Below are 18,988 nucleotides of genomic sequence, written 5' to 3' on the forward strand. Positions count from 1 at the left end.
CCCGCTCCGCGAATGCGGTCACTGGCGGCCATCTTTAGGTAGAGTTATATCACCTCTAGCCAATGTAAGCTGCTGCAGCCGCTATCATCCATCCATGGCAGATAGCGTTTTGGCAGGTGGGTTGGCAGGCTGCGATCAAAATAGCGTGGGTGATATTGCGTGCTTGATTTATTTTTTATTTATTTATTTATTTATTTACATACCCTCAAGGCCCTGGGGGCGTTACAGAGGGGAGTGAGTGAAAAAACAACAACAAACAGTAATAGAAGACATGGAATAGGTCACGGGTCACTTTCGCAAAAATAATTAGTAACAGCACTTTTAAACACATCTAACGAGGGTAATAATATTAATGACGCCGGAAGGTGGTTCCACTCTGGTGATGTCCTAGGAATGAAAGATTCGTGATAGGCTGAGGTTCGAGAATGAGGAATGCCGACTTTGTACTGATGATCAATGCGTGGAGAAACGTAAGGTGGGACGAGGAAGAGCTTTTCTTTAAGAATGGGGTTAGAATTATATATTTTATAGAAAAGACATAGACGAGAACACTTACGGCGCAAAGAAAGCAGTGGCAAGGAGAGAAGAGATTTCATGGATGATACACTATCTGTACGGTGATAATTGTTAAAGGGACACTGACAGGGTATTTATGCTCGCTGAGGTTTTTAGTTTTACGTGACATATGAGAGCTCAACTACCCAGAACAGAATTTGCGGCTCGAAATTCGGTTTCTTTCCGCCCGAAAACCGCCGATCAAGAAGTGGCCGGTTCGAGTCTCGCTCACTCTCTTTTTCGCGGTCACGGGCCATTTTCTAAGGTATCGATGCGACCACCAAATTTAATCAAAGTCGTGAATCACTGAAGGCACACACTCATTATTAAAAATAGAAAAAAATATGAAACCTATTTTTTGTGGCTTCTAAAAAGCTGTAAATACGTTGATTGAAAAAAAAAAAAAGTTCCACAGACAACCGGAAGCATTCTGTGCGTTCGTCGTTTCGCGTATCGTGGGACTCGCGGGGACGGCGATGGCAGCGGACGACGGGCGTGGGACCTCTATTTCAGAACTGTCGTTCGCGGTACCGGCGAATTCTGTCAACCGTTAAAAGAGAAATTTGGGAGTGATCAAAAGAATTGGTATTCATCCCGTACGACACGCCCGGCCACCAAGCCGATTTGCACGAAGACGTCGCCGAGCCGTCGATCCCTTCTCGGGGCTGAAGACATTGCTCGCGCAAACGTCAAGCACGACGTGTCTACTTCGAGTTCAATATGCACGCGTACGATTTCTTTACTAGGTGCGAATGTCCCCAAAGCGTGGTGCTTCCCGACTTCGACCCAGGAGTGCTTTTGCTAGAGAAAAATCGACAGCAAACTTTCCAACTTACAGTTTACCGGCTGAATTGTTACTAGGGAAAGAGATCCTCCAGAAAAGGTTCCGACGTGGGCGCGCGTGGGAGCGGACGTCTTTTTTTCCGCTCTCCCGTTCCCCCCACGCGAGCGTCTGAATGGCCAACGGAGCGGCTGCCCCCGTTGAGGGCGCGCATCAGGATACGAGCAACGCCGGAGATTCGGGCTACAAGATGCTGCTGCCGCCACTACCAAGTGGCAGCAGGCTTGAGAAGACCGTTTTCCTGCATGGGGAGCCCAGAGGACGCCCCTACCGCACTCAGGACTTTGCCGATATGTTGCAGTCGACTGTTGGAATGAAGCACGTGGTTGGGCTGGGCGCCTTCCAGTTCAACCACGTGTTTGTGTGCACCCTGAACTCAACAGACGCTAAGGACAAGCTGACCGCGCTGAAGGATGTCAAGGTGAAAGGCCGGAAGTGCGTCGTGGTCGACCCGAACTTTACGGAGGTGGTGCTGCGGGTTCACTGGCTCCCCACCTACGTGACAGATAGGGAGGTCAGCGCCGCCTTCGCGGAGTTCGGGGTCGAGATCACCAGGGAGATGTGGAAGTCGCCGACCGACGACTACCAAGTCGAAACATCTACGCGGTCCGTAAGGATCATCCTAAAGAAAGGGGGCCGAAGGGATGAGCTGCCGCACCAGGGTGGCCGACTATCCCGTGCTCCGTGCCCGGCCGGCCTCCCATGTGCCTCCGGTAGCTATATGCGAAGGCAATGCAGGGCGCCGTGGTGTCGCGGCTGCAGGGGCTACGGACACGTCGAGGCCGACTGTGTCCCAACGTACGCCTCCAAGACGAGGCACGAGCCACTGCGCGAGCGGCACCAGGAGCTGCTGGACGACGGCGACACGGAGGGGGCCGCAGTAGTCGAGGTAAACGAAGCACATCCGACTCCGGAGCTGCAGACGCGAGATCGTAGACCCTTCGGCAGCCCTCGGCTGACATTCGCGTGGGACCACCGAACGAAGACGACTCGGGCCCTTCGGTCGGGGAGCCCGACCCGGTGTCGGCGGAGAGGGCGGCAGCTTCCATCTCCGAGCCCACGATGCCCACGGCTTCGCGGGAAGAAGCGGAGGAGGCCACTCCGCCAGCGCCGACAGCCGGGGAAAGCTCCCCCGCCGGAGCCCAACGCGCCTCTCAAGGACACGGGCAACACAACAGAGTGCGCGTAAAAAGTACAAAGACCTTCCCGAAATCCCAGCCTCGCGTCCCGTCGAAACGGATCCGCTGAAGAATGTGTGAGGAAACCCGGCACTTTCCATAATTTGGGTGAGAGTTATCTTTCCTCAACTCTGTCTTTTCTATTTTTACTCGGTAGTTGTGCTTCGTTGGTTTTCTTTTCGTTCTCTTAGTTGGTGTGTTTGTACCTTTCATCTCGTCTTATCACGTCTACATTTGTACTGTTGGTCTTGGCTGCTTCTTTGTGTTCTGTTTATATACAATAATTTTAAATGAAGTGTTTAAAAATAGCAACCTTTAATTGTATAAGTGTCACCGCCACGAAGCGTAAAAGTTTTTTATTAGATCTAATTAATGAGGAGAGCGCGGACGTCATTTTCATACAAGAGACAAAGATCTGCTCCGCTGAGAAAGCAAAAAGTTTTGTTCGTTTTTTTGGAAACGTTTTTTGGTGCGTTCACACGCTCACGGCTAGCCCCTCCGGGGGAACCGCCATCCTAGTCAGAAAAAATACTGGCATCCGAATGCTGGACCCCAGACTGTGCGCGAGTGGGCACTTTGCACTTGCCGATTGCCTCCTTGGAGACCAGCTGGTGCGCCTTATATCGGTCTATGCCCCTAGCCGGCCGGGGGAGCGCAAGGACTTTTTCGTCGGACTGCGCGCACTTCTTGACACGCCCGCCACGCTCGTGGTCGGCGGAGACTTCAACTGCGTGACTAACAGTCGCGATAGAGTGAGCGGGTCGGCAGTCCCAAGAGCCGACGTGGGTGCGGCTGCGCTTCGCGACGCCGTGCGCGATTTCGACCTTGTGGACGTGACGGAGACGCAAGTTTTCGCCGCGGTTCACGAGGTGGAGGGGCGCGTCGCAGGCGCGGCTGGACCGCGTTTACGTCTCTGGCGAGTGGTCCGGGAGCGTCGTGTCCTACGATGCGAAGATTGTCCCGTTCTCAGACCACGGTTTCGTCGCGGCTGAGATTCTTGCTGGGGGCCCCGGAAGTGCGCGGGCAAGGCGCGACACGCCTTGGAAGATGAACTTCAGCATCCTCGAAAGCGAAGATTTTATTGAGGAGACGAGGCGTGCTCTCCAGAACCTGGAGGAGGGCGGCGCGGACGCGGTCTCGTGGGAGGAGTTCAAGATCAAGCTCCGGGATACCGCGTGCGCGCTCGGCCGCTGCAGGGGCGCAGAGGAACGTCAAGCTCGGATTCACCTCACGAACACCCTCAAGGCACTGCTGGAGGAGGAGGAGAGCAGTCCAGGATCCTTCAGTGACGACATCAAGCTCTGCAAAGAGCACCTGCTGGCCATGCTGGAGGAGCGCTACAAGGGAGCCCAGGTGAGGAGCAGAGTCGAGACACTCGAGGGAGAGACGCAGCCCTCGAAGATCTTCCGCACACACGAGCGGAAAAGGGCAACAGAGAACACTATCAAGGAGCTGCGGCAAGGAGCTCGTGTTTTCACCTCAAGAGAAGACATCGCGGGCGTCTCCGAGACGTCCTTCGGGGAGCTCTTCCGGGAGGAGAGGCTTGACGATGTCGCTTTCGAGCCCTTCCTCCGGGGATCTCCTTCGGTTCCTGAGGGGGCGGTTGACATTTTGAACTGCCCAATCCGGGAGGCCGAGGTCCAACATGCAATCAAGCACCTGTCCCGTAACAAAGCTCCCGGCCCGGACGGCATCGGGTCAGAGTTTTACAAAATCTTTTCTGACGCTCTGTGCCCCATCTTGGCTCGAGTCTTCAATGACATCCGCAGACGAAGGCTACTTCCTCCGACCATGCGGCAAAGCTTCACGGTACTGATCCCGAAGAATTCTAAAAAGGGCCCTATTTCCGAGGTCGGGGACTTTCGGCCCATCAGTCTTCTTTGCTCTGATTATAAAATCCTGGCCAAGATCCTCGCAAGGCGACTTGACACAGGTCTCAAGTCCATCATAGGGCCCCATCAGACCTACGGCCTTCGCGGGAGGAAAATATCCAGGAACCTCATGCGGGCGATCGGCGAGGCGACGGCGGAGGGTCACCAGCCCCTGGCGGTCCTGCAGCTGGACCTGCGGCAGGCCTTCGACCGGGTGTCCCACAGGTTCCTCCTGGCGGCGCTGGATCGATTCGGCGTGGGGGAGGAGCTGCGGGAGTGGATCGCGCTCTGCTACCGAGACATCTCTACGCGCCTTCTCATCAACGGCCAGAGGGGAGGTCCCATCTCCATCGGGAGGTCGGTTCGGCAGGGCTGCCCCCTTTCGCCCATCCTCTTCGCGCTGCAGTTGGAGCCACTCTGCCGGGCAGTCAATGCGGACCCATCCATCTCAGGTTTACGGCTTGGGGACGAAGACGTCCGCGTTCTGGCCTTCGCAGACGACGTCTCGTTTATCTGCTCGTCCAAGGTACAGGTGCAGACCATCCTGCGACACGTGGACCGGTTCTGCGCTGCCTCAGGGGCCATGATCAACCGACAGAAGTCGGCGGGGGCGTGGCTCGGTGAATGGGCGACTACGCCAAGAACTTTCGGAGGTATAGGATGGAGCACTTCGCTCGACGGCTACCTGGGTGTGCCGGTGGACCCGCAGCGATCAATGGCCGCAGTGTGGAGACCGACCGCCAACTCCGTTGCCGCCAAGCTGTCGCCCTGGCGGTGCAGAAACTTGTCTTTCTTCAGCCGGGCTCACGTGTGCAACACAGTCAGCTACCCAGCCGTGCTGTACAGGGCTCAGGCCGTCTGCTGCCCGGGCAGCCAGGCCGGAAAAGTACACCGGAACTGGGCCATGTTCGTGTGGAAGTCCGCCATGGAAAGCACACGAAGGAACAACCTCTTTCTGCACCAAGAGAGCGGAGGTCTGGGCCTCGTTAACATCGTGCTCAAGCTGCACGTGCAGCGTTTTCTGCTTTTCCGGGATGCAAAGGACCCGACCTTCATCGCCGTGCTGCACCACCTTGGATTCCCACATCTCGGGAATTGGATGGTGAGCACGAGTGGCCGCACGACCAAGGGAGCCGCCCTGAGGTTCTACAAGGAAATCGCCAGCTCCATCGAGTTTCTGCAGGCCCAATTCTCCTGGGAATACCTGGCGACCGTCGGAAAGAGGCGGCTGTACTGGGATGCCGTTTCCGCATCCTTCCCGCCACCGCTCTACAGACAACCACCGACGCCCGACGACGCGACGCGACTTTACAAACTCGTGCGAATCCTTCCCATCCCTGTGGCGACAAGGGACTTCTTCGTCCGGATGCACATGGAGGTCCTTCCAGTTAAAACCTGGCTCCATCAAAAGGGGTTCTTCGTGCCGTGGTCCCTAAACTGCGACCTTTGCGGGGCGCCCGAGACCATCCAGCACGTCCTAGTCGAGTGTAGCAATGCCTACCTCTTCTGGGACGAGATGAGGACGACCAGTGGCGTACCAACTTGTTTTTGAGTGGGGGGGCAAACCCCACCCTCTTCCCCCCCCCCCTTAATCGAAAATTCGGCGCAACTTTTGTCGAAGTTTTCTAAAGATGTGGCAATGATTCGGCAAAATTACAACGTTACCAGACTTAACATTGATATTTTGTTTTTTCTTACGAAAAAAATTTTGCTTCTTCTTCTTAAAATAAATACAACTTGTAGTGCCTATTGAAACAGTTATGATTAAATAAGGTGATATTCTACAAGATAATTGTATCGATGTCGCTTTTGTGTGTTTACTGGCAATTTTAGTGTTTGCTTGCAGAAAGTGGCGTGACAACGAGGTTGGGTAGTAGCCTGAGCAGTCACGAATCACACTACGAGAGTTTTGATTTTGAGGCTTCATCAGCGCACGCCTGCAAGTGTGTTTACATTGTTAAAATAAAGACAATCACTGCGTTCTTACTTTCTCTGGGAGTCACCGTTTCGTGCGCGAAAACGGATGCAACGGTTGTTTAGCCTTCACCAGAAGAGATAACAATACTGTAAATATGCATGTTTTTCGATTTGAGTCACTTGACGTCAGCTTTGCATGAAAGTGCGCGTTCCATATTCGCAACGTGCCGTTTTTAACCTTTAAAATTCCGGTTTCTGGTGTTAGGACACACACGGACGTTTAGGAAGATGGGGAGAGTTAGGAATGTCGGATGTGCAACGTCGAGCATGATAGTTCTGTGTTTAACGAATACTTTTCATCAGTGTTTACTAACGAGTGCTTGGACTTCGTCCCCACTCTCCCTGAAGAGCTTTACGAGCGCATGCATCCTATTAACGTTAACTCCGCTGGTATTAAAACATTGATTGATAAACTAAAACTTACTTCGACCGCTGGAACCGATAACATCAACCCTAAAATTTAAAAGAAACACCCGTGTTATTTCTAGGGAGTATTTGAAACTCATCTTCATTCAGTCCTCATCTCAAAGCTGCCTTCCATCTGACCAAAAGGTGGGAAGGGTAATTCCCAGTCTTTAAACAGGGCAGCCGCTCTTCCGCATCTAATTATCGCCCTAATTCATTGACTTCAATTTCTTGCAAACTACTTGAGCATATCCTCTACTCCAATATCATGAGGCACCTATCATCCCATTTCTTTTCTTTAAACAGCAGCACGGTTTTCAAAAGGTACTTTCCTGCGAAACGCAACTCTGCGACTTCATCCATGACTTGCACACTAACCTTGAATGTCACGTCCAAACTGACGCAGTTTTTTTTTTTTTTTTCCAAAGCGTTCGGCCGTGTCCTCCATCAACGCCTTCTTTCTAAGCTATCATCTTTTTGCCTCGACCAATAACCGTTTGCATGGATTCGTGACTTTCTTTTTTCCCGTGTACAAGTCACGTACATGATGATCATGAATCTTCCTTAATAAATGTATCTCCTGGTGTTCCCCTGGGGTTCGTACTTGGGCCCTTACTCTTTTTAATATTTATTAATGACATTCCCATTGGGATTTCTTCAAAAAAACGCTTTTTCGCCGACGACTGCATCATCCATAACAAAGTAACTTGTGTGCAAAATAATAACCAGCTTCAGGAAGATCTAGATAAAATTAACAATTGGTGCAAAGAGTGGATTATGTCACCAAACAAGTATAAACGCAAACTAATCCACTTCACCAAGAAAAAAACCACTCTGTCATTTAATTACTTCTTGGACTCCGATCTGATTGAGACCGCTACTGTGTATAAATACCTTGGTGTAAGACTAACATATGACCTTCCCTGGAATAACCACATTGAAGTCATTACCGCCAATTCACCTGGAACTCTTGGACTAAGCAGACGTAACTTAAAAAAATCGGTCCACCCTTTGTCCCTAAGCTAACCTTTAACACGTACGTCAGACCAAAAATAGAATATGCTTCAACCATCTGGAATACCCATCGACTGTACCTGTAGAGGCAGTTCAGAACAGAGCTGCTCGCTTCATTTCACCCACTTATGACTTTTCTTTCAGTGTCTCGGCGCTAAAAACTGAACTAACCATGTCCTCTTTGCAGCTTCGCAGGAAAGTCTCTCAGCTGTGCCTTATTCACAAAATCTACTACCACATTCCCGACCTCAAAACCACTTTGTTATTACCCCTCGACCGAACATCATCTCGCCTCAACAACGCCTGCACCATCAAACACACTTCTGGCTCTACGAACGCTTTCAATTGGTCATTCCTTTCTCAAGCCATCAGCCACTGGAACAGTCCCCCATCCTCCATTGTCACCATCTTGGACCCTGCTGATTTCTCCTCTGCAGTAAAACTACACCTTTCTTGGCCCATGTGATGGTGTGCGGGGCTAGGCAGATCAGTGAAAACACTTACGCAGAGCGCTTGCCAGGCCAGACTTGTACGTAGTTCAAGTACTTTACTCAAGTTACTGTAGTTTAACTACTTTTCTGGGTAGTTTAGTAACTTTTAATTACATTTCTATTCTAGTAATCAGTAGTTTACTTTAACTACTTTTCCGAGTGACTTCCACTCAAATTACAAATTACTTTCTAATTTTAGTGGTTGTTTTGCCTATCAACAGAGAACAGAGGTCGGAAGGTCAGCTGATATTTGCAGAGGGGGAAGCATGCGGAGTAGAAAAGGGGGGGATGGGAAGGAAGAAAGTGATTTAGATAGTCCAAAAAACCCCAAAATTTTAATGAGCCACCCCACTGCAACAACACTGCTACGAGGCGCGGGGAGCGAACAGACACGACGCAAGAGAGGTCGAGTAACTGTGGGATTAGCTCCGAATAGTGGCGTTTCTTTGTATTCCGAAGCTCAAGGAGACTTGACGCATTTGAAGAAAGGGCTTGTCCCCGCTTCTCTCCAATGTAGGAATTCTTCCCCACTACAGGAGGTGCACACACTGCTCCTTTTACGGTGCAGGCGATAGAACCCCTAACAACGACGCTCACGCCGGATGGGCTGCTCGTGTATCACTCGAAGCGCGTTAACCCACCCCCGCGCCTGCGTTCACGCCGCTTCGCGGTGACGGTGTGCGGCTGCTAATTACAAATCTATTAACCCACCTAGCCCCCCCACCCCCCGTACACGCCGCATTGCGGCGTCCGGTCGGCAACCCAAGCCGCGCTGCCCCCCATCCACTTCCGTAAATAGAGTCGATACGATTTAGTTCAGCGATGTTTCGTCAACAACATTCGTTTGTTTAGTGTTAATGGTAAAAAAGAAATGTAAATATCGCCAAATGCCTCGACAAAACAAAATGTTCGAGAAAAAAATAAAAAGAAGTAAGCCGGCCCACACCATAAATAGAACCCGGGTCTGACACGTATGAGGCAGACATCTCACCACTAAGTTACGCTACCTCTTCGGAAACTCGCATTGCATCCGCTGCCTATGTTGACGGCGGCAGCGCCTATCTCCAAGCAAGCAAGCAAAACTTTATTTTGTGTAAGGGCCTACGTCCTGGTCTGGACGGCCCGTCCGGCCCATGTCTTGCGGATGGATTCCGTAAGGTTACCGTGTAGCCTTGTTCGTGGAGCAAGGCTTTACGAACCAGCCAATCCGGCGTGCGTGAGCACCGTTGCTAGGGTTTGTATCGCCTGCGCGTTAAAAATATGCCCGCGCGGGTCGGGGGGCAGTGCCCTTGGTATTCCTTGGGCGCCGCCGGCCTGTGTCTGCTCTGCCCAGTGGCGGCCGTTTCAGGGGCGGCAAAACGCATGCCTTGCCCCCCCACTCTGAGAACTGGAGGGGCAAGTGCCCCCCTTGCCCCCCCGGTTGGTACGCCCATGTGCTTGACTTGCTTTCTTAAAACGGTCTGTATGTGCGAATTTGCCTATATGATTGCAGGATAACTCTGCGCATGCGCGATGTTGAATATTAATGGAAAGCAAGCGGGTGGGGGCTTCACTTCGTGCAGTGCTGCGGGTCAGTAAGAGATAAGAAGTCTGTTAAAATTGAGCTTTTCAATGGCGCCTCCGAGTTTTACCTCGCATACTCAGGCATATTAAGAAAAACAGTAATTGCAAAAGGTAATATTTTGTCTATAGACGCAAAAAGCAAACCAACTTCCTGATCAACAGCACTAATGTAAAGGCGCGAGCTCGGTGTATGCGTACTTATTGGTTGCTACAGCTTGTTGATTCGTACACAAGCAAGATCCCCGAGCTTCGCAGCGTCGAGATTCCCAGCACTGGCTCGTCCACATACCTCGATAGGAACGCTAACAGGAAGGCTCAAGTACAAAAATACAACAAGCATGTGTTAAGACAAGCTATACGTCTCAGGCTTGTGCTAAAGCTTCGAGGTCTGGCAATTTAGGTTAGTTTAGAGACCACAAATGACGCTCTCGGGACCAGAAAACGATCTCTTGCTGACGTGTCGATCGAAACCGAAACCATGCCACCCTCCTCCCTGTCCAACTAGTTCCCAGAGTGCAACGCGCGCCGTGTTGCATGCAGGGCTTTATGGAAGTAGTCTATTTGTTTGTTATTGAAAGAGTGAATTATTCTTGTGTTCTGGCGTGTTTATCCGCCTTCATGGCGCCCGTTGTTGCGCCAACAGCGCCGAAAGGTTCGTCGCCTGCGTCGCCGGTTATCGAAATCGGAGGCATGTTCACTTTTCCTGAGGACGTTTACCAGTGTTTACTCTTCGCGTGTTGTTGTTTGTGAAGAATGACAGCCTTCTGCGAATGACTGACGGAGGGTTTCTATGCGCGAGCGAGGGCGACCCTGGGCATAGAAGTATCATCGGTTAATCGTAGAAATATTCACAATCGGAGTTGGCGACGCGGGCCGAACGGTTTATTGTTATGGTGCACCGTCAAGGTACGATCGCTAGTTACCGGGACATTTCTACTTCGTATGACGCCCAGATACGTCGGAACTATTCAGGAGATGGGGCGAAAAGGGGGGGGGGGGGGGGGGGGGGGGAAGGACGGCGACGATTTTGCGCCCTCTTTTCGTATTGTTTCCATTAACGTATTCTAACGGGCGTCGCTACCGAGCAACACACAAAATTATAGTGCACATCCTCGTAGGAATGAACGGAATGAAAAACAAAACTTGAGTAGTCAATAACAATCATTACACCGAGAGTCTTACATTTGCACCACAAGCTGCAAAATTCGTTCTACATTTGACTTGTCGAGGCCTATTACTGCACTTGTAGATGTCCGTTTCTATACGGCCTATTTGCTTTTTTTATGTGCTGATATTGCATCGCTTCCCCGCTGATATCAGCAGGAAAGCGATGCAAAGTGTACGTTACAGCCGCATTCGCTTTGCGACTTCTTGTGTTCGGTGCACAATTTGTCGCGCGCTATCTTCCGTTTTCGGAAATTGCTGCTGCAGCCAACGACTGCGCAGTGGCAGCCCGATGACCAAATATGCGCGGACATGATACATCGACGTATTAACCCACCTTATTACAACTGACTTCGCTGTCAAGGGCTTCAAACCCCATTTAACGCGCACCACTTCAGCATCTTGCCAGCCGGATGGGCCTGCTCCCGCACACCGGAAGTGTTAGAACCGGAAGAACTATTCCCGCTGTGCGCCGAGTCGCCGAGTCGAGGCTACGCACGTTACGCGCTGGGTCGAGGTTAGACGGAAAAGGTGTTAGGTAGCTATACAGGAACTCTATACTCCGTTTCAAACATAGCGTGCAACGTTGTCAAAGCTAGCGCGCCGGTTTGCACAGCCGACCGCGACTACGTTCGCTCCACAGAATAGTGCGGCCCCTGAAAAAAAAAAAAAAAGTCGAAAAGTGTACGTCTTTGTAGCTAGTAACTAATAGTGGCGTTATGATTTCGAGGGAACACCATTCTTTTTCAATAAAAAGGAAAAGATAATGTAAACTACTCCAAATTATTTTCCGTTTTCGTTCGTGCGGCACTCGCACTCGCTTCGGGTTTTCGGGTTGTGCGGCTGCTCCTGCCTCGCCGGTTTCGAGAAGATGGCGTCTTACGCTGGAATGCTTTCTTTTCCTGTTCGGATATTTTCGAAGATTCGTTGTGTGAAGATCTCGCAAAAGTGCAAGCAGGTGATCGCCAACGTGTACGCGAGTTCAAGAACGTGTTTCCCGGAGACGTCGGTCCGTGAGGTCCTGGAGACGGCCAGTAACGACACCGAAGTGTCTGGCAAGGTGGCGTCCCCGAAGCGAAGACCTCGCAACGTGAAAGTTCCGAGCACGCGGACAGTGTTGTGAACTGCCACCTGTTATTTCTGGTGTTGAAATCGGCCTTATGGCTTCAAAGTGAAACAAGCCTCAAGAAGGAACTGTGTCGGTGATGAATCGTGCCTACGGCTCCGTCTGCTTGCGGGACCTTACAGCAGGCGGTGCCCGTGATTGCATTCCGAAGCGTCCGGGTTCTTCTGCCTGCGGGACCGTAACCTTGGTCGGCTCCGTCTGCCTGAGGCACCTTAACCTTGGTCGGCTAAGTAAACGACGCACATGCCCGTGCCTGTATTCCGAGGCCCCTGCTTTCCTCGAAAAGGAAACAACATTCGATCCTGATCTCGAGTGCCGTGTGTTGTGTACGCGTCTATTGTGAATCACTCCCGGTTCATGGGGGCGCCGGCACCAGAGCACCGAGATACTGCCGTCTGGATGACTTCTTCCATACACCGGCGAGTATTCCGATTCTGAAGGAAACTTCCATGAAGTCACATCACGTGAGGGAATGCCAAGCCGTCTGACCAATGGCAGTGCGGACCCCTAATCACAGTATTCGTGATATAAAGGACCGTCCACCACACTCTCAAGGTACTCTCTGATTTTCACGCTACCATGTAAATAAACGGCTTTAAATAGAGACGCCCTGGATCTCGACCGTTCTTCCGTTTTGACGAGGCCGGCGCAAGTTCAAGCGGAACACCAGCCCCTAGTCTACCTTCTTATCAATAAAAATCGACAAAAAAAAGAGGAATTGAAATATGCACTTCCGCAATACGCACAATCTTGCACAAAAAAATAGGTCGAGGAAAAAAAAAAAAAAAAAAACCTTTGCGCCTTAAGTGGATTCGAACCACCGCCACCGAGACGTCGGCATCACCAGAGCAGTGCCTTGTACCGCTCGTCCACGAAATCTCGCGGAGTAACACATTTTTTTGTATTTTTTGATGCGCACTACTTCAGTAGCTTTCCCAGCGTTGCACGCGATGTTTGAAACGGAGTATAGCTGTCGCGTGGAGTGGGGAAGACGGGGCAGACGGGCGCACCAAGGACGCGGACACCTATTTGAGTTGCTTTGTCAGAGTACAGATGGCGCTACGAGCGGCGCAGTGCGCTCGTGACGGTTGTGCGCCTTTGCGCTACGCGGTGAAATTGGCGCACGGTCGCACTAGCGACGCCGGCGTGCGGTCGTGACGGCTCTTGCGGCGCGCCGCCGTGTTTCGCTTGCTTTTGACGGCTCTGCGCTCGGTCGCGCGTCGTCGCTCTCTGCGCGCTTTTAAACATGGCGCTAGTCACGCGATGAACTTGGGATCCCTTTCGTGCGCGCTTTTAAACTGCAGATGACGGGGCTCTGTTGCTCTTTTGAGTTTATACATTTGAACAGTGATTGCAGTGATGTCTTGTCAAATTTAATCGGAATATATAAAACCATCCCTGATTGATAGACAGTTTGACGTCTATTTTTAGGTTATTAATTGTCGTATCAATACCGCTTTTCTTCTAGCAGTCTTCTAGCTGAAAGGCTCAATATATAAAAAAAAAAAGAAAACGCATTACGTATAGTGCTGGTACCTGATACATAAGAGCAATTCTTACAAGCTGCGACATTCTTTGAAGCGCCGACTGCTTGACGGTGCAGTTTTAAGGAAGCGAATGGCGGCGCACAGCAGAAGACTGAACGGAATGACGCCATTTTGTTTCAGCGGAATGGGCCCCGTCATTTGGATTGGTTCTCGTTACTTGTAAAATTAATAATGAAGGGACTTTACAGTGTTAAGAAGTGGGGCGTCCCCTACATCGTGATGTCACCGTCTTCCAAGCGCCGGCCGCTCCCAATGCACGGCGGAGGCTACGCGGTCACTGTCGTGCTGTCGTGTGACCGCCAGTGACCGCCTGTGGCCGTGTGGACGTACACTCTCGTTCGCGGCTCCCGGAAGGCTCCCACTTGCTTTGCAGTCACTTGCTTTCTCTTTCTTTATGACAGCATTTCAGAAATTTCATAACATAAGTATCGTGATAGTTTAATACCAAAATTTATTTGTCTTAAAAAAAAAAAATAATAAGACATCGTCGTTGCCCTTTTTAGTGCGACACCTTTAAGCTCAATTATCATACTCAATCTCGAGCCCTTGTTTGTTTCATTCTCCCAAGCTTGCCGATCGATACCAGGGGGTCCGGAGACTGTGCCAGTCTGGCAAAGGCACGAAAGAAGCCAAGCGAATTCGATCAATCTTAATGTACGAGAGTTTCCCATCAACTCATAAACCGTCATACATACGCAGAATGAGAGTCGTGGAAAAATGGACAGCCATCTAACGACACTTTTTTGGGAGTGCCAGATAATGTGTGTGTGTGTGTGTGGGGGGGGGGGGGGGGGATCATAACGCGTTGACACGTGCTAAAACGCGCAGTTGTTCGGCGGCGCAAGTGCGCATGCTTCGGACGGTGGCGAATTCTGAGTTAGGTTCCGTTAGAATGGAATTCTACATTGATATTGGGAACTTCTAGCAGTCCGTTACCGTGTTCCGCGTACTGCGCTACCGTCCGCTCAAGGTATCATCGAGGCACGCCCTTAAAACCATGCTTCAGAGGCTCCGCTAGTGCGGTACGCGAAACACGGTAGCGGATCGCTAAAAGTCCCTATTACTACTATCTACGACTACAAACTGTTCAGAACGCTATTGAGCCAAAATATTGCGCTACTTTTACTCTGAAATTGTTTCTCCCCACGTATCGTCACCTCTAGTTGACTTCTAGTTCAGACATGGCTCGCATACGTCAATCGTACAAACCCGACGTACCGTTCAGAAGCCTGGCACTCTGGGACTGTTATGTTTTCTTGTTTTTTAGACTACCCAGCTATGCGGAGAGTCAAATAAAAACACAACAAGCTGTATGAAAGTAAGACAAAGCATAGAAGAGTAAAATAAGGAATAAGGAGAAATATAGTATATTTTTTATTCTGCGATGAACATGAACAGAGTTTTAAGTCGCACTAAATAAACTGATGCACTTTACACACAGAAGTCGGATCTATTTCAAGATACGCGTATTCATTTCAAATACAATTCATAATGCGACCGTTGGATATAAAGAGAAAAGCAATTATATGTTGCTCTTTCAAGACGAAATCAAAACTAGCCCATAAAGGGGGTGGTAAAACAAATTCTGTATTTTGCGCGAATACGGCCTATACCCACGTCAGACGGGAAGGTAAATGTCATTTTGATCGAATGTCATTCATCGCTCGGCGAATCAGCTCGTGACGCTATAGTTCTGCATGTGGCGGGTGCACGCGAAGCGTGGCTTATTAAACACGCGGATTGGCCGAGCTGTAATGTCATTTTGCTCAAATGTCATTTAACGTGCCCGTCTGGCAGGGGTATTAGTACAGTGGTCTCAAACTCATTTGAGTGTAGGCTTATAGATTAGACACGACAACTGCGTGGGCACTCGACTTCGGCTCGTAACGGTCAATGCCTCGGCGGACACTCGGATCGTGGCTCGTGTCCACCCACTGCGGTGATGAGAATAGCCGTAACAATTCCTGGATTCCTGGAGCCGTTTAACGGCATAGGATTGGCACGAGGCCACGTGGCCGCTTGTTCTGGCTTAGATTTGAGGGGATAGACGATGCATATAGATATTTCTCGAATTTTTTTAGCGACTGCCCATTGCCTAGAAAGAAAAACTAAGTCAAGTTTATTCAGTTATTAACGTTAGTGAGTGATTTTAAGTAGTAATTGGCGAAGGTACAAAAATCGTTTCGTGGCTCCTTTGATGGTGATATTTATTTTATATTTTTTTGAAGGCGAGAATCCCGAGCTTTTAGCTTTATTTTTGGCAGTTGCTCCTGTTGATCGAGAGATCGCGCAACCGAGATGCATCCCTCAACGAATAGCTCGCTCTTGCATTACAAAAAGCTGGAAAGCAAAAAATAAAACAATACAAAGGGCAAATGAACACGGATAAGTTTAAACTATGTGAATACGTTAAAAGAGCAGAGGTACTTTTCGAGCAAAAATGAATCGACGACACGAGATCACTACGGCGCATGCCATGTCTAGTGGTCGAGACATTGGAACCGCGGGACTCGAAGCTGATAGCCTGCGGGCCGCGTGTTTGAAACCCCTGGCTTAGAACGAATCCCTGCACGTTTGTGACCAATCAAACACGCGTTCGTTTTTCCCCGCACAAAATAAACGTCGCAAAAAAAAAAAAAAAAACAGCGTTTATTTTCTCAACTCGCAGTCAGAACAAGCGGCCGAGTGATCTGGAGCCGATGATATGCCGCCAGTGTGGATCATAGCCACACGCTGAGGTTGGCAAAGCACAGGACACGCGCCGAGTTTCAGACATTATTTGGGTTCGGCGTCGTGATTGCCGCGATCGGACACACGAGCCACTATACCCGAATGCTTGTCGAGCTATCGATTATCACGAGTCCAAATCGAGTGCTCACGCGATGCTCGGGTTCAATCTATGAGCCGCATTTAAATATTATCACTAGGGGACTATACCAACACTGCGACCCCCACGCACGTCATCAAGTTTTGCGAAGGATAGACTGAAAGATCACGCTCGCTTTTATCCTTGAAATTACACTGCAAGAAAGAGGTTTCTCGGTCAGTGGTGTTGCGTGCGAGTATACATGGGTCCCACGAGCGCCAGTAAACTCGTGTAAAGTGAAACACATTCCAACTGAATATCCTTGCACCGCCCATTTGTAGGGGTAGTGCAACAATTTTAGTGTTAAAAAAATTGTCAGTTTTTTTTTTTGCATCGCCAATCACTACGAATGACATGTAACAGAACGACGAATAACTGAGGAAAGTGAGACGTTTAACAAAACGAATTTGTACAAATCCACGATCCCGGCACGTCGCAGAACAAAGTTGTTTTTCTCGTCTTAAAAAAAAAAAAAAAAAAAAAAAAAAAAAGAGATGCTTTTGATGGCATTGCGGCCATCTTAGTGGCATTTACAGTCAGTGCCTCCATCACGCGCTCTTTGTCTTTCGCAGCGCTTTGGCTAGAGTGTACTTTGGCTGCGTGTATAGGGAGTATTCACTGTCGGCCATAGCTGTGTGCGCGAATGCTGAGCGCGTGCTGACGGCGAGCTTCCACAGTTCTTTTGCAACGTGCATTCCGCACCATCAAGAGTGCCGGTCTTAGCAACCTATTGATGTGAGCTCGTTCTGAGCTTGCGCTCTAAACAGCATCCACAAATATGGCGTCCAGTGAATACTCCCTACAGCTGCGTGAGCACTCTTCCGCTTTCAAGACGAGAGAGCTCGCGCTGGAGGCGGAACTTCGACTGCGCTCTTCGCCCACGACTATTCGCCCCGAGATTCGATCGACACGGCTCATACGGTGAAATTCAGAACTACGTTTTGTTTTACACTTAGTTGGAGCAAAAGGAATGCTACGCACGTGAGGCCGAACCCATGGGAGACGCCAATGCAGCGCTCGCGCACTGGGGTCAAATGCTAAGAGCTCGTGCTCTGTACCCTTGCCCGTGCTCTGTGCCGCTGGTGTGGATGCTTTGTCTCCACCCGCATTGTGGACAGATGGAATCACCTAGGGTGCCTCAATGTCCTTAGAATCACCACATGCCTCATAGAGAACCATAGATAAACAAAAGCACGCTTCCATACAATCCAATCTGGGTCTCGAGGCCAATAGTGTTTGTTTTGTGTGCCATAAAGAGAGCAAGACGCGTTATCGGAACTGTTTTCTAACGGCTATAAACGAGACAAAATGCCTTTATATAAAATCGGCTTCGATACTTAGAGTGACGACATAACGAGGAAAGGATCATGCCGGCGGCATCGCTTCTTTCGCCTATTGTTCGTGATAGCCTAGATCAGGGGTCTCAAACACGCGGACCGCATGCGGCCCGCGACTCGCCGAGACGCAGCCCGCAGGCAACCGGCTACGAGTCCCGGTTCCCATGTCTCGAGTACTAGAAATGGCATGCGCCATCGTGATCTCATCTCGCCGATTCATTTTCGCTCGGAAATTGGCCCTCTTTTTTCAACTTTTTCACATCGTTTCTACATACCATATCTGTGTTCATTTGCCCTTTGTTTCGCTTTATGTTTTGCTTCCCAGTTTTTTGTTATGTACAACAATTCCGCGACTAGGCTGCAAGCGTGAACTCTTCCTTGAAAAATGCATCTCGGAGAACTCTCGATCAGCAGGAGCAACTGCCTAAGATAAAACTACGAGCTCGGGATTCTCGCCTTAAAAAAATATATATATATATATATATCGCCATGAAAAGACAAGTATATGGGTGTAGTAATGAAAATCTTCGGGAAAGCAAGAACTGCCAAATTAACTGATTCTTTCATAGAGACATATCGAGCTTGGTTAATTCCCGAGTGAATTGAGCAACGGGAACGGCAGTGTACTTGCTCTCCTATTTTAAAAATGCGAGCACGTTGGCGGGGCGGTGTCATTTTAATTATCATTATATCACAACAAGTCAGGGCCCAGAGTAGTCATATAAGCAAATGAAATCTAAAAACGTCCCTCGGAAAACTGAGTTTACCTAGATTGTAGCCTAGATTGTAGAGAGGGTCCAACTCAAACTATGGGGAGCGTTTGCCGTTTGAAAGCGGACGCCTCTATCGGAGATTGGTCGCCAGTGTATCTTGTTAGCTCCATAACCTAAAGGTGTACCTTCTGTTTGCAAGTAGAAAAATGCTCATGCACTCTTTGGTGTGGTGTCCTTAGGTATGGTGTCACTCTATTTTTTAACTGCTTTCGACAATGGCACGCCAGAATTGATAGCATTCTGAGGGGGATGTTGAAAAGTGTTACTTCAACACCTCAGG

The 18,988-nt window shown here is 49.9% G+C and overlaps 1 pseudogene; it reads left to right on the top strand.

Annotated features, from left to right (window-relative positions):
• Positions 1–1,511: 1,511 nt before the first annotated feature.
• Positions 1,512–2,655, top strand: LOC121836235 (annotated as a pseudogene).
• Positions 2,656–18,988: the final 16,333 nt, after the last annotated feature.

Source organism: Ixodes scapularis, unplaced genomic scaffold (genome assembly GCF_016920785.2).
Source record: "Ixodes scapularis isolate PalLabHiFi unplaced genomic scaffold, ASM1692078v2 PGA_scaffold21__2_contigs__length_744675, whole genome shotgun sequence".
NCBI lineage: Eukaryota > Metazoa > Arthropoda > Arachnida > Ixodida > Ixodidae > Ixodes > Ixodes scapularis.